Source organism: Balearica regulorum, chromosome 3, assembly GCF_011004875.1.
Source record: "Balearica regulorum gibbericeps isolate bBalReg1 chromosome 3, bBalReg1.pri, whole genome shotgun sequence".
In the NCBI taxonomy this organism is placed as follows: domain Eukaryota; kingdom Metazoa; phylum Chordata; class Aves; order Gruiformes; family Gruidae; genus Balearica; species Balearica regulorum.
This window is the reverse complement of record NC_046186.1, coordinates 82231728-82256595: the sequence shown is the minus strand read 5'-3', so window position 1 is coordinate 82256595 and position 24868 is coordinate 82231728. Positions and strand designations below refer to the sequence as shown.

Below are 24868 nucleotides of genomic sequence, written 5' to 3'. Positions count from 1 at the left end.
TCAGCTCTTAAACAAATGAGAAAGGTTGATGAATCTTTAACAAATCCTTCCCTTCAACTCTTTGTCAGACTGAGAGTTAAATAGCACTGGCAGTCCCATCCCAAGTGCTTTTGCCCAAGACAAGTCCTCTCTCAGCTACTAACAGAGAAGTGGCATTTTTTATTTTGCCTAAGAGACTCATTTAACCCATTCTTGGCTGCTGGCTGCAGCCCGTCATCTGGGATTTGTGTTCCTGATTTCAGTGGGTGGACACAGACCTGACTGAGGGCTGTAAGACAACACTTGAGCCTTACTTTTATGAATAAGCCTAGCAAGAAGAAGACAAAATCGTAGAGTATTTAATTTGTTCATCTACTTTTGGTACTGTACCAATGGGGTGAAAATCAATTTAGGTAGAATAGTGATGATGCTGTAGGCAGACTGAATCTAGGAGCAAGAAAGCGTGCTCTTGGCAGTAACGCTGTGAGCTCTGACCAGAAGGATATTTCAAAAGGACTATCTGCTCTTTGCATGCAGTGGATTCAAGGGGAGAGCATTTCTGTCTCCCCACACTGAGGTCATCTCTGTGCTGAACAGCAGCAATGTGGTGCAGAGATGACGTGGTGCAGAGATGGCATGGGTCCTCAGCCCTACATATGGAAAACGTGCATTTGGCTTGTGTCAGCCAGGTGTTGTAGCGCAGATGCTGTGTTGCCCTGTACTGGTTGTGCTTTTGCTGGCTCTGGAGCTCCGAGCTCAGGTGTCTCTGCTCCACACCTCCATGCACAATGGAGGCATTTCCTTGGAGGTGAAGGAAAATCCTGAGCTTACACTGTTCAGGGGCTTTGCCTGCGTGTGTGCATGGGTCTATGACTGCTCTGTGTGTAACTAATCTGTTTCATGCCTTGAGATCAGGCCTGAAGTGTCATTTCTGTGCCATTGGTTTCTCCCTGGGTTTGAGAAAAAGTGAGCTCACTAGCTTACATATTTTTATCTTTACTTAAATATCCTTAAAATAAATCTTTTGCTTAACTATCTTTACTTAAAACTCCAGTGTTCATGACTAGAGTCAGCATTTTTAGTTAGTTTTCTACTTAGGAAGCACTGAATAAACATGAACAAGGACATAAGGTTCCTTTTACTCTCTGAGTACCAGCTAGCAGAGGTAGGCTTTGTTTGTGAGCTTCTGAAGTAGCCAGGGACACAAGAGAGATGAGTACACTTTAATGTTGTTCCTCTCAAGTGTCACCTTGGGGTGACTTCTTACTTATAAAACTGCTTGGGGTTCTCTCAAGCTAAGACCGCTCCAAGGCAACACTTTCGATCAGGCATGACAGTGAAGTACATCCACTGAGGCATAACAATATATGTGTCCTGCACCATAAATAGCGGTTGGATACAGGGACGATCCCCAGCAAATCACTGCGGGCTATCACACTGCGCGGCCAGCTGTCCCACGGGCATCCTGCAGCAGCTGGGACCTGCTAGTGGCCTCCCCCAGTGCCAGCTGCCGAACTGGGGTGCGAGTTTCAAAGGCAAAAAGAGTGGTTTCTGAAACGCTGGTTACGTTTTGTCTGTCTGTTGGACTTTCATTGATTTCTTAACACTTCAGTAAGAAACAGCTTTGCTTTGCTTTTGTCCGCCCATCGCTGGCTGTGTGTTGCTGCCTGGTGTGAACATTGTCAGTACTCTTTCCTTCCTCTTGCCAAGTGCAGTAACAGGGGAAGGGGGAACAGACTTATGCTGGTGGCAGTCTCTCAGTGCCTCTGCTTCTTTACAGAATGGGGAAATGAGGCTGCTTTTTTTTTTTTCCCTCCATCTTTTGCCACATAATGTTGAATTGCTGCTCTGTGCCGAGAAAAAAGAGACTCTTGATTTTCCCTTTTGCCACCAGTGGGTTATAATATTACAGTGTAAAATCCTGAACCTGTTTCCAAGCCGATGGGAAAAGGAATGTACTGACAAGCTGGGATGGTGTGTACTGAGCACAAATAAGGATCAATGTACAGTTTAAACAGAATATTTAAACAGGAGGTTCTGTCTGAACATCAAGAAACACTTCTTTACTGTGAGGGTGACCGAACAGTGGCACAGGTTACCCAGGGAGGTTGTGGAGTCTCCATCCTTGGAGATATTCAGAAGCTGTCTGGTGACCCCACCCTGGTCTCTAGGTGGCCCTGCTTAAGCAGGGGCATTGGACAAGGTGATCTCCAGAGATCCCTTCCAACCTTAACCCTTCTATGATCCTGTGATTATGGACTTTAGGCTGTTATGGCCATAATTCCCTCAGGTCATAAGGGAGATAAGGTTTGTGAATAGAGTAGTATTATTTTTTTAATAGACCAATAAAGTTATTAGGAAAAAAATGGACAGACTTTTGGACACATGCTTTCATCACCTTCTGTGTGCCTAAAATCTTGTGTATTTTTGTAAATATGATAGCTGTTTTAATAAAAGATACTGACTTTATTCACAAATTTTGGGGGGCTTAATATAAACACGTGCATACAATACAGATCCTGAAAACCCTCAGAATTAAGGAGAAAGGTATCTAATTCCCTTATAACTTATGAACGTGAGCCATGACAAGCACATGCGCACGCAGACCAGGGTGACCTCTCCCTGATACCAATAGCTACTTTTCCCAAAGGAAAGCCCTCAACGTTCAGGTATGGAAATGGAAAGTCCCAAGGAAATAGAGAAAAAGGGATGTTCATTTCCAGTTTGAGTCAGTTTATCAGACAGTTGCTTCCAGTTAATATAGTCCATTTTGCTGAGATATAAATGGTCTGAAGGAGTAGGGAAATTCTTAGCAGAATTGTTGGATTAGGCTTTTCGAATCAGCTAAGTAGATCCCCACAACACAGATGTGCCAGAAGGATACTCCAGTGAACAATATGAGTTACAAGCATGAAAAACTTGGAAGATCTATGCACATGAGATGCTCAGTCATCAACTCTACTGAATATGTAGAAAAGGGCTACCTTGCAACTTCCAGATCAGCGCTGCTGGAAATCACCTAACCTACAGCCAGTCTTTGGAGTCCCCGCTTCCTCAGCTTTGCCATTTAGTCCCGTGCCTACCTAATGTATTTCTGACACATTTCCACAATGTTTAAATAGCACCTCCTCTCAAATATGGCCAGTTTGCCAGAAACTGATACCCCTCTCCAGATGAAGCTGTGACTTGGTGCCAAAAAAGATTGACTTGAGGGAAACGTACCCAGACATGCAGAGGTGTGTAAGACAGGAAAAAAGGAAAAGGTAGAGAGGCCATTTCATAGCTTGCAGATTGACTCTAATGACATTTTCATTAACAGTTCTTGCTGCTAAATGCCATGGCTTTCTCCCTTTAGAGCTGTCTGCATTAATAATGAGTGACTCCACTGGGAAGTGATTTACATAAAACACACTTCTCATTACAGACAGGAGTTCTGTGCTGGGCCAGAGAGAGAAGAAGGAAGGAAAGTGCACTCTCTAAATGAAGGGCAGTTTCCTATGTTGGGCCACGAGCAGCCACGAAAAGTCTCCCTCCCCTCTACCACCACCTTGGCCTGAAATGTTTCCCAGCTCAGAGTCCATACTGCATCGAGGCAAATGTTTTTAAACAAGTCTGGCACAGAGTGTTGTGGTGGAAGGGCCGGGACCAGCTGATGCAGAGTAACACTGCAGAGAAGCTGTAGACAGGAGTAAACTCAGCTTCCCCTGAAGGGCCTTTTCTGCATGTTTTGTATCACTTCTACAGTGCAAAGTGGCTGGGGCCTCTGCTCACAGCCTTCTGCATTTCTCCAGCTTTAAGTGTCATAGAAAGAGGTTCATATTTTGTGGTCTGTCAAGTTCCAGACAGGCACTAATGTGAAAACATGACAACTAGAAAGCAGAAAATGAAATATCACTTTTTTCCAACTTAATAAAAAAATACTTATTTGTTTTCTTCCGAAATATGACTGGGGCATTACATTACGGCTTTTTCTCTAAGTTGGATACAAGGCAGTGTAGACCATTTGTTGCTAAGTCATCCCCTGCATGCTTTTTTGTTACAGATGAAATGGTTTATGTTGACTCATAACTAAAGAGATGTACAGCTTCTTAGCTTCTTCCCACAATGTTGCAATAAATTTATAGGAAACATACTGCTGAGACTGTGCTCTCAAAGTGGATTTGAGTTAAAGTACATACCAAGTGAGATCTCGGTGAAGTTGAGCTTTCTATGAGCCAGTGATCTAAGCTGTCAGTACATGCTTTCCTAGAGGGAAATGCTTTCCAAAATGGCTCAGCTCTCTTATCTAAGTCAACTATTTTAAGATGAGGCTGTTTTCTGAGGGTTCTTATCTCTCATTGACTATGGAGAAAGATATGAGTGGCTTAGCTTAGATCTGAAGAATTTCAAAGGCTGTCTTGGTAGTTTGAGGGAATTTTTTAAGAGATGATGGAATGGGTTGGAAATGGACGTAAAGCTGCCATGGGTTTAGTTTCATTTTATATTTCATTTACATATATAAATAAAATATGTACGCTTAAGAACATTTTAAAAGTGAAACAAAGATAAGATTGTCAATAAAGATTGTCCTTGAAAAGGCAAAAATAATCATCTCTGGCCTGTGGTGGACACTTATGCCTTTGAAATTATGTAGTAGATACAGCTGAGAACTTTGATTGCTGAAAAATAACATCTCAGACCACTGGGAATCATTTGTATATGACTGAGTAAACCCTTTCTGTTTCTTGCATCTCCATGGAAATAGATTTGTTGTTCAGCTCAGAAACATTTTGTTGGTATTTCCAACAGGAGGACTAGCCTGACGATGCCATTAAGAATGAGAGAAGAAATCAAAGACTGTGGAAGGTAAGCACTTTTACTTCATGAACCCTTGTTAATTTGATAGTTGGAAATTAAGGACTGTGAAGGAAAACTTACACTGGCACCTGGATTCACCTCACAGAAAGTGCTAGTAAAACTTCAGTTTGTGCTTTTTAATTGGTAGATTTGATTTTGGAGTAGTAAGGAGGGCAGTCTTGTGTTCTCAGTCATGATGTCTTCTGTGAAACTAGATGCAGACCAAAGTGATTTGTCCACTTTGGTTTATTTGCTGAGTTTGGGCTTGTACTTGTAGTGCTGCACCCAAACTATCCTTTCAGCAGAATAAATTATAAAAGCTGCAATTCAAATTGTTTCATATTTTGCCTTCCTTTTCTTTACCTAACTTCTATGTCAGCTAAAAGCATCGAAACCTACAAAGTAAAGTATCCCTGATTTTCCTGGGGGATTGTGCAGATCAACGTTTCTGGGAAGTTGACTGAAATGTAACTGTAAGCTTTTGATTCTTTAAATAGCCTTGATGAAATGTTAACAGTTCTTCTGTATTGTATCTGTAACAAAGCGGGAAGATTAGAAGTGAGGTTTGGCTTCAGCAAATCATACTGTTGTCTTTTAAATTAGTTCTGCTGTGAGCGTAGTGCCCATAGTTTGCTTAATCTGTTAAACCTTTTTTGGTACATTAATATTTCTGACAATGATGAATATAAATAATTTACATCTACAGCTTTCATGTTGTATGTTTGCTGAGCTGGATTTGCAAAGGCATCAAGCTAGGATGTAATTCCTGGCTTTATTAGGTTATGAAACAGAATCTAGCCAGAAGGTATAATGTCCTTAAGCTGTAACATCAGCAGCAACAGACAGACCTTAATGCTGCTGGACCTAATGGAATTAGATTTCATGTATGCTTAATGAATGCAAATGCCACTTAATTTTTACAGCTTGAGTTGTAATACATTGCATGTGACACATCTGCTACTGAAAAAAATATTCAAATGTGTGATTCTTACACCCAGTGTCCAATTTCAGCACTGTAAAATGTATCCTCTTAGGGAAGAGCGACTGCAGAAGCATGCCAGCAATATTACTGCATAATTTAAAGCAGCCACCAAAGAGAAATGTTAAAATATGCACCAGGCAATTACAAGTGTTGTGTATGTTTTTATTCTCCTTTGCTGCTATTCAACAAGGAGTAGTAAAGAGACTTAGAGCAAGTGGCAACCATAGCAACAAGGAATTTTTGGTTCAACCTGGTGCTTTATAACTTCTGGCAGAGAAACACATTTCAGGATACTTTGTCAAGTGTTGATTCTTCCAAAAGATAGGTGCAACACTTTAAGTTCTGCCTCTCAGGCACTGGTCCCATAGAGATACATGAGAGCCAATTTCAGTGCAAGCCCAAGCAGAAGCGATTACAATCAGGTTACGCCAGAGCTGGTCATGGTACTTGTTCAGTGGTGGTCCCTTGGGTTTGTTAATTATCACAGATAATAAGTCCCATTCTGCTCTCTTTGAGAGAGAAGGGAAATACATGTGATGTGGAAGAAGGTTCCTATCCCTTACCAGTCCCCTGCTCCATCCAGCTGTGGCTGTGACAAGTCCCAAGCAGAGCTTTGCCCCTCTGACCCCGTCACACCAACTACCCGCCTCTGGGGGGTACAAAGGGCCCCCTCAAGCACAGCTCCTCAGGAGAGGTAATTACCAGAGTGACCGTGTCCTTAGACTTTTGTTTGTGCTTCCTGGCATGTCTGCGTGCTTGCAGACAGCTAGGTGGGCATTGACCCTGAAAAGAAGTCAGAGAAACTCAAGCGGAGTATGGGTGGTACACAGAACTCAGTCATGTATGCAAAGAGCCCAGAAAATATATTCAGTTGATGAGGGTCTGGGGTTTTTTCAAAGATAATCCAGTGTTTAGTCGCTGCGCATTTTAAAAAATAGAGTGGGTATGCATAATATTCGAGATTATGGCAGACATAGTAGTCATGAAGAAGTCACAAACTAAGCTGTGCAAAGTCAGAAGGATCTGGGACCGTCACTTAGGTGAAAAATTTGACCTTCACAGCTAGAGACCAAAATGAAATGTCCATTGCTTCTTGTGACAGAGAGTTAATTTGCGCAGTTAATTCTGAAATGGAAACAGCAGCATGATGACAGGACAACAAATGGTATGCAATCTAAAAGATGAGATCGATGTTATTCCAGAGAACATGTTAGAAACAACTGTCGTTAAATGTCAGTTTTTCTAACTCTGTTGGGACAATCCTTCTGCTTTTCTGTGTAAGACGGAGCTGTTCTACACACTGACTTAGAGCAGGCTGAGGGCTTTTTATTTTTATTTGATGGTCCAGACACATCCTCCAGTAGAGGTACTGAGGTATGTAAGCCTCTTACATTAATAGTCTTATTTTTCTTAACCTTTCCTCATCATCACCTTAGGAAGACACCCTGCGTGCCCCAGGTCTGCAGATGCCAGGCTGAAAGCCACTACCTGATGAGGTGCCCCTTGAAAGTCCCTTAGCCAGGCATTAATTCCTGCCATTGAATAAGCAGCTCCTTGCTCCCAGGGGTAGCTGGAGTCCTTAGTCAGTAACCAAGGAACTCCCTCATTTTTACAAGTAATTTGCGAATTGCTTTTTTTCAGATATGCGGAGTTGGGGAGAGGTCCCGGAAACAACGCACCTAAAGCATGCATCTGACCATTTTATCTAACACTCCTTTGAAAGTTACTGATCATGAAATGCTGTGATAGCGCATAGATCTCCTCCACCTCATTACACCTTAATTTGGGATCCTGAGACTATAAAATTGTTTCGTAAATTATCTGGAAATAGCTATGGCTGACTCTGCATCCCGGAGGGGGAAACCTATTGCCTTTTGGCAAGACATATGAAGTTACCTATGATCAAGGCAGCACATTCTTAAATGCTTTATCTCCATATGTGCAATTGCTGTATCAAGTTACAACAGTAGGAAGTAGAAAAAAAGTATTGCCATCACACTTAAGAATGTAGATGATAGAGGCAGAAATCTAGGATCTGCTACTTTCATTTGTTTCAGTAATACCATTTCTTGGACAGCGTAGTATAAAAAAAGCAGAAGGTGAGTAATATTATTTTAACAAAGTTCCCAGCAACTATTGCATGTGGATAGCCTTTGTATTGTGCAGATTGTTTTCCTCCACACACATATTTGTTTCTTGCATTGGAGCACTTAAAGCATATCCAGCAGTTATACATCTGCATAAATATTTGATAAACCTAATTTTGCAGCCTACACCATACTTTGACCCTTGGGCATGTAGTACAAGTAAATGTGCATAGCACCTGTATATAAAATGTTAAGGTGATCAGGGAATGTGTGAGATGATTGCCTGAAGCATCAATTTAAAGCAACAGCTCTACTTGTACTGTTTCAAAATCAGAAGATAAATATGTTCTTTTTTCATAATTAAAGAGAGGTGCTGTCAAATGATTTCACATTAGTTGTTAAATTAACATGAAAATCATCAACTTTTCATTGTCACTTCCATTATAAGCACCTGTCCTTCAGGGAGTCTTTCACATGTGAAAGAATCTCATCTTTAGAAATGTAACAAGATAAGAAAGAGGTTTGAGGCATAGGATGTTCTAAATACCTTTTTGGTTCTTAACAGAAGCATTGTTAATCATGGATTTAATTTATCTTGAAAAGAGGTGAACTATAGTTATAGCTCCTAGAAATACATACTGCAGGATTTCAATCTTTTATTTTCTGCTAAATATAATTTTTCATCAAACACCCCCCCCCAAACCTGGCTATTTTTATTTTGAAAAAGCTGCCTCAGTAGATTCTGCTTTTCCTGAGTCATTGATAAATTGAAATACTAATGTTGAGAAAGAAAAATCTCATTTTTTCACTTCCTGTCCACATCCATGTTAAATGAAGAAAACCTTAGGTCATTCCTGTAGGTGGGCAATAAGACCAAGATTTCCATCCAGTGGAAAATTCTCATACTTCTAATTTTTCTTTCTCATGACTTGGAATGAAAAATTGAAACAGTTTGAAACTGTTTGGGGAAGTCCCAAACTTTCCAGTCTCACATTTACTCATAGTGCTTGTTTAACTGAAATGAAATGCTTCTTTTAATCTTTTTTTTCTCCCCCCCCTCCCCGTTTTACCTCTAATATGTCCAGAAGACTGAGAATCTGAGTCTTGTGGGACTTTTACTTCCAGCTCCTCTGCTTTCGATTTTTCTCTCCAAGTTGAGTGTCTTGACTGGACTGAACCTGTTTGGCCACAGCAGAGCTGTGCACTGCCCATCTAGGTGTAACATTTCATCCAAAGGGGCAGCCTGAGAAACTGTTCTCTTGGGAAAGCTTATGTTGTGCTGAAGTCTTGTGGGTAGCACTGCAGCAATTCACATGGACGCAGCTTAGTGCTGAACTGACACACCACAAATTCACCTGAGATGTTTCTATTCAGGCTGACATGATTCAAAGGCATTTCATTTCTGTTTTCTAATGAAAAAGTGAAAAATTACTTTTTCTCACAGAAATTTTTACTTTACAAAGAGCTGCACTTCCAGTTATAAAGACAAAGACATTTTTTCCTGAACAGCATAAATCAAAGTTGTTTTCCTGTTTGCAAACATCCCAGCCTTGCCTCCTGGATAGAGAAAGCAGAGCGTGTCCTCCTGTATTTCATTGTGACTGCCCACACTCAGCGATCCTTCTCAGCCTGATTGAGGTTAGTGGGAAGGGACCCACATTAAAAAATAATAATACTCACTTTTTGCTTTTCAAAAAGAAGAAAACATATGTGAAGAGTGGAATGTGCTTCTTTAACATGTCTCAGATAATCTAGGCTAATCCCTTGGCCTTGTGCTTGCCTATCTTCCCCTTCAATCTGTCGTAGTGCCTGGGGCCGTTACCAAAGTGAAGATGACAGGCGCTCCTGGTGGGACCCGTCTTGCTGAACATGAAACTCTCCAGTCTCTGTGAGCTGAGCCCATCACCCTGCATGCCACTTATCGTTAAGGGAAAAAATAGGTCCTTTTATGGCTCGGTTCTTTTGCCCTTTCCGGGCACCCATATTGGGACACGAGCATCGTGCCCTGCAAGCGTCTGTTCGCTCCCCTGTCTGTGCAGACACTCAAGGCAGCTATCGCAGGGGTAAAGGTCTGTGTTTTGTTAAATCAGTCAAGGAGCCTGTGAAGATATCTCCTAACTCCAGACATAAGGAAGTATGACAAGTATTTTAAAATTGGTAACAATCTGTCATTGTAAATGCTTCACTGAAATTGGTTTGTTACTTGTTGTGTTGTTACATTGACATTGTTATACTCGTAATAACATACTCTTAGCCTGAAAAAATGTTAATAACTGTGAATAAGTGAGTCTCAGATCCAGGAACCATCACCTTATGAAAGTAAAACATTTGCCTTCAACTTCAACAGAGCTTTTATTTTTATAGTAAAACTAGCTGGATATGTGGGGCTTCCACTCAATACACTGAGGCACCCATAAGTAGTTTTCGCAGATGTCTGCTTTTTAAATGGCCTGACCTGTTTTACACAGAAGCATCCAAGACCCATCAGAGCTCTTGTGCATGTATCCAGAAATCTGAGACGGTACAGTTATAATGAGTTACCTATCTGAGGTTGTTACGATTTTTCATTTGCTTCTGAAGGTGAAGTCCTCAATGGCAGCTCAGAGCTAAATTGCATGGACTGAGGGGTTTCCAGGTTTTCGAACATGCAAATGAACCTAGCAGCTAAGGAAATGTTCTTCTGTCCCTGGCAGAAAATTGACTTTAAAATGAAGCAAAGGGAGAGAGGGGTTGAATATGGAGTCTCCTGGGATAGTAGGCAGAGATTTTTTAAGCTGGGAAACTGCTTGCTTTTCTTCACAGGAAGAAACAAGATTTGGGAAACAATTCAGCAATTTGCAAGCATATAGCGTCATTTGAGATGCTCTAACAGTATTCTGCTTAGCCTCCTACCTCCCTCTTCAGCAGAGAGTGGCCTCCCAGAAGTCCTGTGTCAGATGTGGCTTGAATATCCTAGGAGGTCTCAAATGGTGGTAGATATGTCCAACATACTTTATATTTCACCCTAACAGAAAAAATCCAAAGCTTGCTGCTTGAGCCAAAGAAACAGCAATATAGCACCCATGGAATACTCTTTTTAAGCATTTGCCGTCTTGCATAATATCTGTAATTTTTTCCTGTATTAAAAAACAGTAAATGCAAATGGGATTTCAGTGAATTTTTATATGTATGAATTCTAAATCAGATATTCTGAGTGCACCAAATGTGCAATCTTTGCTTGAGAATGACAAATATATGGGGAAACATTAGGTTTTCTGGGGCAGAGGAAGAGGGCAGACAAACCTCTGAAGTAAGACAAAACCTTTCAAGACTTATGCTCTGTGACACCATGTTTGGCTTCCTATAAAAATTAACTGAGGAGTGGAGATGATAAGTAGGATGTCTCTGAAAGCACTCGCTGCTGTATGGGTGCATAATCTGCTGGGAGAGAGACTTCCAATTCAGCACCGCGCTGCACCCTGAAGTGGATTTGGGTGGCATTTGCCGGCCGGGCTGCTCTGTCGCTTGTTGGATGGGGAGACGCCGGGGAAGGTGAGAGTCACTCCTAGCTGCCTCCCAGCTCAGTTTGCGACTGTAGTCCTCCAGGGTGCACTTAATGTCAGCTGCACAGGAAACATTTGTAACAAATCAGAAATGTGGGTAGGCTAAGTGTTTTTAATGAATTTAAATCCTCACTTCCTTGGTTGTTGGTATACACAGATACAGTTTGATTTTAGCAAAGCATTCATGGGAACTATCACTGAAAGGGGGTATTGCAGGACATATATTGGAGCAGGTGTGGTGGTACATTCCTGGAATGAAAGAGGTCAGTCTGATCGCTGTGGGTTAAGGCCAGCAGTCTCAGATGGCAGTACTTGATGTTAGCCCCAGTAAAGTAGTATTTAGTCCGCTTTAGATATGTGACATTAAACCAAGTTGTCTGCAGAGGCAGCAACAGTCCGGCCGTCCTGCCTTTCTAGATGCTTATTAAAGACAGCAAGTGCTGCAACGCCAGTGTATTTGCTGCTTTTCATCTCCACCATACAGACATCTTCCTCGTATCAGCAGAAGTAAAGGCTAAAGTTATGCCAACCTACCACACCCTGACGCTGAGGGCATTGCCAGCAGCTCTGGTGAGAGACCTCCAGGGAATCGGCGGGCAGTGACAGAAACTCGCCCTGTCAGAGTTGCCTTGTGCTGCCCACGGACAGTGGGCTGCACCTTGTTCTCAGGCTTGCTTAGCTCGGTGCAATAGATAGCATTGGGAAGTGGCAAAAACTTGACACCATGCAGTCATAGAATCATTCAGGCCAGATGGGCCCTGAGCAGGTAATTTTCTCCTCGGATATAGAGGTCAGGAAGGTGTCTTAGTTTTTTACATGGTATGCATGTGTATGGCTTTAGTGCCTGTGTGATTTGGATGAGGTCTGGTAGCACATGTTTAAATGGAGGGAGCCCAGCACTGGGGCTCGGGACCTTCCCTACCCAGAGCTGTCACTGTGTCTTCATCTGGGCCAGCAACATTCCTGCTCTTCCAGTCCTAGGATTTCCCTCAGGTGCGTTCCAGGTTGATGAATTTATGGTGGCTTGAATGCTGATGAATGACTGATTGCCAACATGAAACAGATGGTTCTTGTGATATTATGCTAGAATTGGACCCTGCTTTTGAGAACATAACAAATGGATTAAGCCCTTTCATTACTTTTGCCCTCTTGAGAGATAAAATGTCTGCTTGTCTTCTGGAAGACTGGCCAGGACACGTGATTGCTTGTGACATATTGCTCTGATTTCGTTCGTCGCTGCAATCTCACCTCACTTTGCAGAGTTTTAGGTACGTGTTGTTCTGTGCTGAAAATCTATTTGATTTGGGAAGACTGCAATAGAGGTTTACCACTGTTCTGTACTTTATTAGATGATCATGCTGGCAGGTTGCCATAGCTGCAGGTGCTGAATAGCCAGAGGTTTTCCTTTTCCATGAGGACTTCAACTTCTCTGTCGAAAGAAAGGAAATATTTTTTCTTCTGTCATTTACAGCAGTAGTTTACATCATCCTTACTGAAGAGTATGTAGCGAGAACACAGGAAGTGATTCACCAGTGAGAAACAATCGTCGTATAAAGACGATTTAGAAAACTGTCATTTACAGACTAATGGAGAGGTCTGATTTTATACTGTCTGACACCCGCATTATTTGCAGAAAAGAGCTGTATAAAGATGCAAGGCCTTTATTCTTTTATTATGTTATTTGTTTCCAGTTTCACCTTGCACTGGTTTAATGAATACTTCAGGTTTCTAAAGCTTATTTTGTTCTATGGACAGTAAGTGACACCGCCATAATAATAACAGCCTTTTTGAAGTCATCGCTCTGTCACGGTGGCCTGAGGCCAGATCAGTGAGCTTTACTGTCACATTAACCAAAAAGTCACAACCAGTTTGAATTTGCACTATTGTAAATCAGAAGTGAATCAGCTTTACACCAGTGTGGCTTTAGTGCCAAGCACACTGTTAATCTGTTTCTCACATTGACTGGTCTAATATGGTCATTTATTTTCCTCCTGTAAAATAAATCCACATTTCTGTAGGAAGTCCTTTTGTATATACAGTTGCCATGCATGTTCTGTTAACTCCTTGTGTAGATAAAATCAACAGCTAGTCTTTTGTGGTTTGTTTTCCCTGACACAGGATGTATTTCTAACAGCATGTTCAAGATGTGTTAATTCTTAAGCAGATACGACAAGTCAAGTCTATGCTTTGAACAAATTCAAGAGGTGGGGTTTTCATCCTTGATGTGGTGTAGTTTATAAAAAAGCAGCCATAATGCTCAGCTTTAGGAGGGTGGCTAGGAATTTTTTTGCTAGAGTAGAAATGTCGGACAAAATAGCTGTTCAGTCTCTCCAGGTTTATAGAACAAACAATAGTGGAAATGCGGAGGTTTTATTTCCCCCTGCTCTGTTTCACTAGTTTTAGACAGCTGACTTAGACGAAGCCACCTTTTGTTAATATTAATGAAGGAAAGATCAGGATCAAGTTGGATTTCCCTTGTAAAGTAAACCGTACTACTTCTTGTAGACCAACAAAGCAAATAGGACCTTAGTGTAGAAGATGATATCAAAATCTAGCCCTGGAAAGATTATAAAGGGAAAAAAAAACTCCACCAAAATTCAAGTACTTGTCACACTGAAATAAGGAATCCAAAAGAACATGAGCTGAAGGGGAAAATTATTTGCAATTATGAAAGCAATTTCAGTTTCAAAGAGTTTGTTTGTTTTGAATGAGTGGTCTCATTTCTTTTTAATTATGAAAATTGTATCGGTGAGTTTTTCCTAAGCATTGTGAGTCCTACAAAGTATTTAAGATGGGAAGCTGATTAATACTATATTGCTTATGTTGAGGTGTGAACTTTCCGCCCTTTTTTTTTTTTTTTTTTTTAATCGGCAAATGTTAAACACTGACTTACTAGATGTGGGTTTCAGACTGGAGAAACCAGAACCATTATGCTAATCAGGCATCGCCCCTGCTTGCTTGCCTCTCGCGGAGCCCCAGAGCTGCTTCTGCGGGAGTGGGTGCAGTAGCCGAGCTGGGCACAGGCTGTTCACGTACCATAGCCAGCAGCTCAGAGACTCGCCTGTGGAGGAGCTGAGCCTTTGCTTCGGCTTCAAACTCACCACATTTCCCTACTTTTGTAAATCTGGGTGCGGTGGAGCTTGCTGGTTTTCAGCTTTGGCTTCACTGACTCTTTCCTCTGGGTCCTGAGGAGTCTTGTATTTCAGCTCTGCAATACTGACCCCTCTTCCAACTGCACTGCCGCTCTCCTGTGACATTTCTTATAGCTGCATTTCTTCTCTGGGTATTTGATGACCGAGGCACTCCTCTCCCGCTGCCTAAACTCTGGGCTTCTCACTGTCCCGGCCTCCCTTCGACTGCTGTCTCCCTCCAATTTCTGCCTGTGCAGAAGCGTCTAATGCTCCCATTTTCAGATGAGTGAAATGCTACATTTTCTCCACAAACCATGTCATTGGTGCCAAATGCCCTGTCTGTGCACCCCAATTGTAAGTGTTACAGGCCTGTCAAGTCTTGCACATCTGACGCTTTGCACCTCGAGAGCTCTGAAGTGGAAAGAAACAAGTCTGTTATTAATGGACTCTGCTTTCCCCTCCAGAGCTGATTCTTTTGGATGACCTGCTGCAGCATTTCTCTAATCTTCCAGCTCACCTTCATCACTGGTTTCAGACGTATGAGTCCATCAGCTTGAGTGGTATGTGTTTCAGAAACTACAGATATTTCTCTGCAAGGCTGGAAAGGAGGGCAAGCAGGCGATGGGCTGCAAGGGTGTAGAAAGAGGAGTTGGGAGGATATCTTCATTACTTATGTTCATTAAAATGAGGGCAGGGAGTATTTTATCTACATACCTGTCCTTTTAAGCGATACTGTTCACAGTCAGCATTACGAGATACAGAAATTTGCATGATGTCATGTCTGCCCAGATGTCATCAGGTGACAGTTTCCTCCTGGTGATCCCATTTTTCTGTACGCATTCACTGATAAGTCCTGCTGGTGAAGGTAAAAAGGTTCCAAGTGCAGAGGGGACTGACTACATAGCAACATGAACAGAGCATCATAAATCAATCTTTCCTCAGGAAAAAGCCATATCCCTACAGACTCCGGCCTGCTACAGAGGGAGCATAAATATTTTTTAAATACCGGAAGCAGATCACGTCTCTGGAAGAAACTTTACTCTCCAGAGTTTACATGTTACAGATCTTCTTTCACATAAGTTAATGTAAAGCTGGGCTAAAACTGGTATCAGTGAGATCAGGCCCTTTGTCGTAGGCTGAGATATTTATAAACAGCTTTGTCTTCAAACAATGTGGGCCATCTATCATGTGTGTCAGCCTTAGAAAGTAGTGCATGGTTCTGAGGAGCGGGACGGGAGTTCAGTTTGCTTTGAAGGAGGCAATGTTCAAAGAAAAACATCTTCTTCGCTCAGCAAAATTGTTCCGATTTCCATGGTACCACACTGAGCACATTCTAAGGGGATTGTTTCTCCCCATTAACCTTAGCCAGTGTTGCTGCTTCATCAGCTGCATGAGGGCTCTTATTGCCTCAAATATATTAAGCTCCATATTTCTCCCTGGCAAGCCCAGGTCAGCTAAGGAAACCAAAGGAATTCAATAAGTTAAATTTTGGAAGGAAATGTGTCATGGCCATATAAAAAAAGAACTCCCTACAGAAATATACTTCCAGCAATGAACTCTGAATGAGCTGTAGGAAGAGATACTGTTTATTAAGTGGACAAAGAAAGAGTGAAAATTAGGTTGAACTAGAAGACTATTGGGCACTTTGACCGGCAAAACCAGGTTAGAAAATAGAAATTCAAGTATTTGAAAATTCATATTCTGAATAGGAATCAGAGTTTTAAAGGTATTGAAAAGGAAATTCCTGCTTAAAATTAATTTGAAAATATTTAATCTTGTATTCTGGTCACATTTACAATAGTTTAATATCAATTATTAAACATAATGCCTTAGTATTTTAAATAGAAAGTCACAATAATTAGGTTAAATCAAAACAGTTTTGCCTCACAAAAACAATCTGGCATTAACAGGGTGGAACAGCTGATGTGAACGTGGAGCTGTGGAAATTATTTATTTAAGCTTTCACTTATTTGTAACTCGGCTCAGATCAACGCATTCCCTTTAAAAGTTTCACTTCTGGAGAAGCTTTAAAGAAACGTTTGGCCACCAAATATTTTTTAACCAACACTAGGGTAATAACTGTGCCCTGCCAGAGCGTGGTAGGCTCGAGGTGTTCCTACCAGCAATCTGGCTGCTCCCGAGGACTCCATGAAAGTGTTTCTTGCAAATGGGCAAGTGTTGGACGCCCCCTCACCGGTTTAAGATTCAGCCTCATGGCTGCCCCTCCAGCACAGTATATCACAGACCAAATTCTTCTACTTTCTGCAAACATACATTGTCTTTTTGTGCCTTCAAAATTGTGCACACTCACAATAACTAAAAGTCTGGCTCAGCTTTATTCTCTCCATTAGAGCAAAACACAAGCAAACCAGCTTCCTTTCTGTTAGTTAAAGTTTACTGTTTCCTATAACTGTGACAATTAACAGAACTCATAAAAATAAATCCTGCAGGTTGCTGGGACTTTAAATAGTAAACGTGATAATCCTCCTATATTTATACTTCTCTTTCTAAAAGGAAATCCTTGAATCTGTGGTAGTGCTCTCATTTTCCACACAGAAAGAGCAAACAGTCAACTAACCTTAGAAGCCAGGCTCACAAACCCAACCAAAATAGACTTTTGCTGAAAGAACGAGGTAAAAAATAGTTTGCAAATCCCTCCTTCTCAAACTTGCAAGTAAGAAAACTGAAGCCCTGGGATAGGTCTCCTCTGTTCTTTTCTGGAGAAGATCTTTATGGGAACAAAGCATATGAGATGTATGATAAGCAGAGATAATGCCAGTATATGTTCTGTCAAATTTTAATACGGATCTTTTCATATGGATAATTTAAGATTCTATGGAATTAATTTTAAGAACTTACTGCTTTAATGGATTTTATAGGAGCTTCTATAATGGAAATATTATTTCTTCTGTTGCGTTGTACGGTAATGCTTTAGCATATTTTTCTTTTCTTTTGTGCTTCAGCTTTACTACCTACAAAATGGAAATAACGTGTTACCTCCTATGAAAAGCAGTGTACAAGGAGCAGTATAAAAGACCAAGATATTACTGTTCTTCCTGTTTTTATCCTCCTTGACGCAAGCGTTCAGCTAAATATAAAGTGTCATGATAGATTGTTTCCATAGCTGGAGAAAATGGTGATGGAATCAAGGGTTTCTTTGAATTTCTTCTTCTTTGTCGAGCCAGAGTCTTGTTTTTCTGACAGCAGAGGGATTCCAGCCAGTTGGTGTCCTTGCCTGTGGCGCTGAGCCCCTTTCCGCTCAGCACGGAGGTGCAGAAGTCTCTTTGTTTTAGTTTTTCTCAGGACGGTGCGCCTAGTGTTGTCCTGACTCTGTTCTGGTGTTTCTTGGCAGCCTTCTCCCTTAGCTTCTCTGTTGCTTTTTGTGTTTGTAATTGATACTCAAGCCTTTGCAAATAGAGAAACCTTTCTGCACACATGCACTTTTGTTTTGGGTGATCTGGGCTTGCTTGTGGGACAGGGGATGCCTTGGACCCGCTCCCTGGTGCCATAAGGGCTTTCCTGGAACTCTCTGTCCTCTGTGGTAAATGATGGGCAGCAATTACGCCCAACTTTTAGCACCATTTTAAGAGAATAATGATACTTATTGTGAAAAAAATTATCAGTGGTACTACTGCAGCATCTGATCACCTAATTGTATATTACGTCTTCTGCTCATATAAATAGCAGCCATGAAAGAAGTATAATTAATATTGCAGCTAAGAAAATGTTATAGCGGCTGTAATTAGGGCTGGATAAATTGTTAACTGTGAATAAATAATCCAAAGTGTTCTTGATCCTTTTGGTTTGTGAATCAATTAGGGAGTTCTAATTTCTCTCTCTTCCTCTTTTTCTTTCTTTATTCCCCTAAACGCAACTGTTACTAACATGGCAGAAAATGTCAAATTTCCATGGCGTTCAAATTTTCTACTTCATGGGGTAGAATTGCTTAACCAAACTGCATGGTGCTGATGGGTGAAACTTTCTGAAGAGCATAACAACTAAAAAAACCACCAGTAATGGGAGGAGATGGGTGCAAATCCTCAGGAGGTACGAATTTTCAAGGCAGCTGAAGATCTACTTTCAGGTGTCATCAGTGTCTTTGCCAGCATGGCAGAGTGAGCACTGGTCCATGTTCCCAGGGCTTCCCAAGCTTTAAGATGAATGGACTCTCATGTGAGTAAATAGCAATTAATAGCAGAGATGTGCGCGGTCAAGGCGAGCTATGTTTGGAGTTCAGGTGAACGTCCATCACTGCTACTGGCCTGGATTGCTGCTGCACTGCATTTTATGTTGGTATTTCTACCAGCACAGAAGGGATCCTATGTGATGTTACAAAGTAGGAGAGTAATTTTTACAATTTTTCCTTGACATGAATATCTCTGTAAGGTCCACGACAGTGAAGAATTCGGCTGCACCACCACAGCATTTGCATTAGATCTGGTGTACCCAGCTCGCACACAGATGCTGCATCGTGTTGGGATTTTAAACTCAGTTTATTATTTTATCTCTACTTTTGTCTTCTAAAACTGTTTAGATCACCAGTTGCTCAGAGGAAAGGCACACAGAAGAGTATTCCAAATTTAATGAAATGTAGTGGAAACGTTTCCTAAACTGTTACTGTTTTGCCACAGTGAACACATCCCTCCAGTGACCACTCTGAGTGGATGATTTGAAACCACTTAAAAACATCCCTTGGTTCAGACAAAATTTCAGTCAGTCATGAGTCTCTCATTTTTGCCAATTTCCCACAAAGGTGAGATTTTAAGCAACCCGTGGACAGCATTGGCAGAAAAATCGTAGAAGGCAGTTCATGAGCTCCGGCTGTCACTCGGGAGGCTGGCTTGTCGGCAGCATACCTTGAATTTCCCTGTCATTATGTGCCAATTGGTCCAGCAAGATGCAGAAGACATACTGCAGCATTCTGTTTGTTGTTGCAGTTGCTGATATAAATTGACTAACCCTCTAATTACCCAAATCTTGGGACTAATAATTTACATACTTTATTTTCCACTCAGTAAAATTTATTTGCAACCCAGAGGAGCACAAACTCTATCTACTTAAATGCCAATTTTGAAAGCCAGAGGCTAACTACAAGTACTTCAACATATGTGCGGGGGTGTCAGAAGCATTCGGGCTCAGCCTTGAGCTGACTAAGCTGAGTTTGCAATTTAGCCTAGAGCTTATCTCCTGTTTTTGGCAGAAGCGGCAAAATTTATGATCTGTCCTGGTGACATTGGAAACACCCTCATGAACATGTCTGAAGTGTTTTGTTAGCTTTGCAAATTCATGGCTGAAAGGATCAGGTCTCACCTTGAAGACAGACAAGAACAGATCACATTTCAAGGTTCTGTAAAAACACCAAATCATATTTTTTATAAGACACTTCAGGCAGGCTATTATCTAGAGGTAGGTGGGATATTCTCAGGTGGTGGGACAGGTGGTGAGAGATGCCAGTTGTATTGATCAAAGGTATTGTGACAGAGAAAACCAATAGAGCGGTCTCTTTGTCTGACCCATGTTCCTTCCTCCTTAATCTAAACCACCAGCACTGCTACATTTGGTATTCAGATATAAATGTTTATTGACTCTGACATGATTACGAGCAAGGGAATGGTTTAAGACATGACCTTCGCTACAAAGGCTGCCGGGTAGTTCAGCCTGAGAGATCCATCATGTGCGCTTTTAAACCTCAGCCACCCTGCAACTCACAGTGAGGCCAACTCAATGAATCAAATGAAAACAAAATCAAACCGGAGTGCAGAGAGGATCGTTAATATAATCTTGGTTTCCTTTACATTGGCATAATTAACATTTACACATAAACATGCATTTGTTGACATATTCTAAATAACTAACATATGAAAAATGTCTGCTGGGTGGGTGGTGAGCTGTACTGTGCAAACAGAAGGGTGGCAAAATGCAATGCTGACGTGTTGTTCATTTGCTCACCTAGTCCTTCTAAGATGTCTTGTCCTTGCCCTAAGTTGTAGTGGGGGGATTGTTTCACGTGCCATCTAGCACGGCGTTCCTAATGGCAAAGAACAAATTCAAAAATACCACTGCTGACAGTGTTTAGCCATTACTGAAATACAAATACCTAATATGCTTTCACAGGAGGTTTGGGGGCGTGATGCCCCGTAAACATAAATTTGAGTGTGTGTATGTCTGAGCACTTAATTAAATTACAGCAGTAATCTGATAGGATTTTGATCTCAGCGGTTCCCGGACTACAGCAGCATCACAGTCTAGGCTCTTACCTACTCTTTCTGCCCAACAAGTCAGCCATTCCTTGAATCCACCTCGTATCTTCCCAGATTAAAATTGCAACACTCTGAAAAACACACATGTCAGACAGTAGACATAGTTTGTTGCAGAGGGATTCCTCAATGTTTGCTGATTTTTTTCTGAATCTATGATACTGGTTTTCCTGCCTTGCTTCCAGCTTCCAAACTGCACCAAGAGAAAATTCAATAGGGTTGAATATTTATGACTTTTCTATATAAAAAAGTTCTGGAGCTGACATGAAAAAAGGACTCTGCAGTTATGAACAGGAAGAGGCAATCTGTAAAACTGAAGGTGGAAGAGAGGTCTTTTCACCGCTGTTAAATTCCAGCCTATGAAAACGGTAGCTACATTGGAAATCAATAGCAAAACCCCCACAGACTTTGATGGGAGAACAATTAGGTCACTGTTGGTTGTCTTTGAATTCCCACACTGGGTATGTCTATTGTTTGTTTGGCTGGCACTGTCTTGAAAAACCTACTGGCTTTTTTTCCTTTGTTCTGGGTTGCTTATATACATTAACTGCAGTAATTCTTACACTAGAACCTACTTGTAATGGACAGGAATAGGCCAACTTTCTTTTAAATTGTATGCGACTTGTTTCCTGGCCCTACTGTGGTTCAAAAGACTGCTAGCACTGCAAAGTGTTCACGTAACACCTCGCGCGGAGTTAATAAGCACAGTTAGTTGAACCTTTCTGTGCTTACCTGTAGGATTATTTTGAAAAGAAGAAAAATAATAGCAGTTTGGAATGAAGATATGAAATAACTCTCCTTTGAGGCACTCTAACACTATCCAGTGGTGACTTGCACCCACTTATGGTATCCTCACAGGTGCCTCAGGTGTGAGTAAGACTTGGACCAAGGGTTGTGGATTCGCTCATCTGCTGCAAAGCAGAGGGTGTGGACTAGGGCAGGTGCCAGAGGCTCTGCTGTGTCAGCATAAGTACTCCTGCACTGTGAGTTGGGTCAGGAAACTGAAAGAGTTGTCAAAATATCTATTTTATTTTATTTTATTTTATTTTATTTTATTTTATTTTATTTTATTTTATTTTATTTTATTTTATTTTATTTTATTTTATTTATGCTGAGCCAGATCTGCCCATTCCCTTGATCACCCCGCAGCCAGATGATCACCAATGGCAGAGCAGAGGAAGAAGTGGGTGTTTGGCAAGGTGGGAAGAAAGGTGGGCTCCCTGCTTTTCACAACAGCCCTAAAGCTGAAGTGTGGTTCAGCAAGGGTGTAGGAGCCTGGGTGCCTTTTGGGAGGGCACGGGAGGACCCTGGTCCCCAGTGGAGCAGCCCTGGGTGACGAGCGCTGCTTGCTGTGCTGGGCAGGGGACAGACTGTGTGGCAGTGGCTGCTTGGGGTGGGGAGGCTCTTGCCCTACTGGGCTCATCTCTTGGTGGTGGGTGAGAGCTGAGAGCTGACATCCCCTGCTGACCTGACTTGGGACAAAATCACTGAGTTCAGAGAGGTTGCCCCATCTCAATGAACCTCTTTATGGTTGCGTGAAACCCAGCACTGCTGAGCAGCAGGGGAAGCGTGCGAAGCAGGTGTGGTGGCCACTCTTGCATGAGCAGAGGGCACATTTTCACACACTGGGTTCCCCCTTTGTTTGCTGATCCCATTTAGCTGCGTTCTCTGAGCAGGGAGGAAGCTGCGATGCCTTTGTGCTTTGGGAGGTCAAGGCAAGGCTTTGTGGAGGGCTCTGAGGGTGCAGAGAAAAGGAAATCTGCGGGGGTCAGACTGAATGTAATAGTGCAGGTAGGCTGCTGGGCTTCCACCTCTCTAATGTGCATGTAGTTATTGTTTACCTTTGTGCCTTGATTTTTTCTTTGGGCCTGGGTGTTTTTTAAAGCTCGCAGAAAGCCTTGCCCTAGCATTGCCCTGGTGTTAGGAAAGCGGAAGATATGAGAGCCTCCTGTTTGAAGAGACAAATATTCGTAAATATGTCTTGGGTGTTTTTCCCTGCACAATATCCTCTTTCTGTGTGCTCATTTGGAGAAGCTGTTCTTCACTTCTCCTCTAAAATGCTTTTGTAAGGTATTGCTGACGCAGAATGGTTGGCATGTCTCCTGCAGAGGGGACCGATTGATCCCTACATATATAATCTGTTGAGTGATTCTTCACAATAAGAGGCACTTTGCAGAAGTAAATTATTACTATCATACCATTACTTCACTCCTTTGGCACAAGGCCATTTTCCCCTCACTAACTATCAACATTCCCTGCTAGACAACTAGTAGTACAGGTACTCTTCGGATGAGTCACCGGGCTGCTGCAATGGGATGGCAGCTTATCCTCAGATAAGAAGCCCATTGCTAGTGCAATGTGTCCAGTCACCACTGACTCAGAAACAGGAATCCCAAGGTTGCTCTTGAGTCAGCATTGGTATGACTGTCACTAGGCTGCCTTAGCTTGCCTGAGATTTTCACTTATGATGAAAATACCAGGCTGCTGATGTCAAAGCAGGACCTGTGTGACTCCAGCAGACTCTGAATAACTACTCTAACACATTATCCTAGTGGAAATAATTCCAGGGTAGGGGCTTCCAAAGCTGTGTTCATGCAGAGCCACCTCATGGGTGAAATGGCAACCTGAGAGCCATGCTACAAAATTACTATCTTGAAAGCTGTACTTTTACATCTGGTCACATAAACAAGCATTGTCCTGAAGGTGATGATAGTCCCAGCAATGGGCATCCCTGGCAGCAGCTCAGTGTTGCCACCCCCAGATATCCCTGAATCCTGATACAACCCTGATGGAGTTACCTGCAGACCCATCATCCGATTCTCTCAATGATAGGCACAACTCAAAATCATATTTCTGGGCCTCATTCAAAAGCTTCATTGGCTTCTAGTAGCTTGCAAGCTGCTCTTTGGGAAGAATTCAGAGTGGAGTTGGGATTTGTTCCTTTAAGTAATCCTGTAGCTGTAACGTCTGCTTCAATGTATATTGAGGAATATCTTTAGATCTTTACTTTCTCCTGACTTTCAATGACCAGGGCTTTGGCTGTTGTTAATTTTCAGGTACCTTTTGTACGTGGGAAGGCTGTGGACTGAGCTAAACTGAGAGAGCAAAGATGCTCGTCTGAGGGGTGCCTACCTTTCTCATTGTAATCTGTTCAGTCACTGCAATATATGGGAGGGGACACTTTGTCCTGGAACGGCAGGACTCAGCGTAGTTCAATGTGCTGTGGTGTCTGAGCCGTGGGTGACAGTAAATGATCTGCATCCAAAGACCTCGGCAGGCAGTGGTTTGGAGAATGAGTGTTGGTACCTGTGTGCGTTTGCCTCCTCTGGGGTGTGATAAAGGGCCACGTCTCTACAGAGCTTTGTGCTAATACGTGATGGAAATTACTGCAATGTCTAGAGCAAGCTTGTTCTGAGGAGTATGGCACACTGATTCATACCAACCAAACTGCTAGGAGGTTTGAAAAAGCTATTGAAAACCACATCCAGAAACCAGTGACGAATATGGAACCTGCTTGCCCTTAGTAATTTGGCTGATTTCACTACCTTGATTTAAATATCAGCAATAAAAAGAGAAGAGGCTAGACCTGCAAGGTGGCACAAGTCAGTGCAATTTCCCTGAACTAAATGAAGCTGTGGCAATGTACACCAGTGAGCCATCCAGTTCAAGGTCTTAAAAGCTTTAAGTTGATGAATATTCCCTGCTGATGGCTGATTATTATTGGTACACTTTGGTACAATGCCTCTGAAGTGCAGTACTCTATCAGTTCAGCACATTACATGAGCCTCAGGCTTGCTTTGCTTTTGTTCCACTTTTTTTGGGCACCAGCATTCACTCTTATTTTACAGTGATGTAAGTCAGGAATAAAACCACAATACACTGGCAGCACTCCTTCAGGTACAGATTTGTGCAAACAAGGAGAAGTGTGTATGTCCCTGTCTGAAAGTCCTTGCTGGCTAGATAAGTTGGATGTTTTTCAGGTTATTTTTATTTATTTATTTTCTTTTTCTTATTGCTCACTCGCTACAGCAAAAGGGCTAGCCACGCTTACAGT

General features: G+C 42.0%; 1 protein-coding gene across 1 annotated transcript in view; it reads left to right on the top strand.

Annotated features, from left to right (window-relative positions):
* Positions 1 to 24868, top strand: part of SIPA1L2 (signal induced proliferation associated 1 like 2) — a 225149-nt gene that overhangs the window by 28229 nt on the left and 172052 nt on the right. Inside the window, exon 2 of the mRNA XM_075748691.1 lies at positions 4768 to 4824. The gene's annotated coding sequence lies outside the window, so the exon portion shown is untranslated. The remainder of the gene's footprint in view (positions 1 to 4767; positions 4825 to 24868) is intronic.